The sequence below is a fragment of the Leptonychotes weddellii genome, chromosome 14 (assembly GCF_054177405.1).
Source record: "Leptonychotes weddellii isolate Sample4059 chromosome 14, ASM5417740v2, whole genome shotgun sequence".
Taxonomy (NCBI): Eukaryota; Metazoa; Chordata; class Mammalia; order Carnivora; family Phocidae; genus Leptonychotes; species Leptonychotes weddellii.
This window is the reverse complement of record NC_138382.1, coordinates 62964274-62965893: the sequence shown is the minus strand read 5'-3', so window position 1 is coordinate 62965893 and position 1620 is coordinate 62964274.

The following is a 1620-nucleotide window of genomic DNA, read 5'->3' as shown; positions in this document are numbered from 1 at the left end:
CCAGCCCACCCAGTCTGGCCTCCTGCTGCCGGCTTTCCTAACCCTTAACCACACAAGGTCCAACTCCTCCAGCGGCCTCCACCAGACTCAGAGCCCCTCAGACACCCTTGTCAGTCCTGTCTCTGGAACTCCAGTGCCCACATAAGAATTGGCACAGGGAAGGGGCTGCTGAGGCATGCTCGTCAAGGCAACATTCCAATGAGCCTTGTTGAACAAGTTGAGTACCTCCAACATGCTGTACTCCCTGACTACAGCAGAGGACAGATCCATCCCCTGCCCTCACAGAGCTTCCTGCGGGGACAGAGACATCTGAGTGACTGGACCTTCCCCTCTGGAAGCGGGATCCAACAGCGGGGCAAACTCTCTGGGGGTGACAGTATAGGGTGGACCTCAGGAAATAATTCAGTTGAAGCAGGCCATTCTGTCTCAGTTTCATTTCTGATTCATTTTCAAAGAAATAAAAAGAACGTTCTTATCTCATTTCCAAGGTTCCCCCCTGCCCAGTTTTGGAAACTGTTTTCCAGATTTAGGAAATAGCAGAGGGTCCCAATTCTTGGGACTTGAGCATGCACTAGAATCTCCAGGGAGGCTTAATAAAACGTCGATTGCTGGGCCCCAACCTGGGAGTCTGTGATTCGGTAGGTTTGGGTCGGGGCTAAAAATGTGCATTTGTACCCACCTCCCAGGGGCTGCTGGCTCTGCTAATCCCAGGGGGCCATAGTGAGACCCACCTGTCAGCAGTCTTGGGTTTGAATCGAGGCTTCGCCCTGGCCTCGGCAGGTGAGCTCGGGCATTTCCCTGGGCTTTAGTTACCTTCTACGTAAAATGACAGGGTGTATCTGGGCGGTGGGAATCGCCAAGCCCTTCCAGACCATGAATTCTGGGCTCTGCGGACACGACTCTCCGAGTCCACCTGGTGCCTGGGGCAGGTGCCAGGGTGTGGAGGGGAGGGGGAACCCGGCTGCATGTGCACTGGTGACCTGGAAAACCTGGAAACTTATAGCAAAGTTTTAAAACTAAAGAAAATTCCAGCTATGAATTCAACTGCTTATGATTTGTTCTTTCTCCTAGGGGAGAAGGGCAGAAAAGCTCTGGTTTATGCAAGGTCCCAGGGTGGGAGGACCAAGCTCAGAAAGGAAGAACTCCAAACCAAGGCCAGGAGATACACATGCCAGGTCCAGCAGGTATAAATATGTCCTAACATGTCCCAGATATCGCATGGGGGCATACCTATGCTAAAATATTGCTATTATGTATCTGAAATTCACATTTATCTGTGTGGTCCTGTATATGTATTTGCTAAATCTGGCTAACGATCTCTCAGATTCTCCCTCCCTCCCAGGCAGGTGCTGTCCTGGCCTCTCTCAAGAATCTCATAGATAAGAAATGCTCACTTTGAAGCACTGGCCACAAGCTCCTCCAGATGGAAACAAGCCAAATGTCCATCAGTGGATGAATGGATAATCAAAACGTGGTACATCCATATATTAGAACATTATCGAGTCATAAAACGGAATGAAGTACTGTATGGGTACGTACCACAAGGATGAAGCTTGAAATCATGTTACCCGAAAGAAGGTCATATATTGTGAGCTTTCTTGGCGGGGGGGGGGGGGGGGG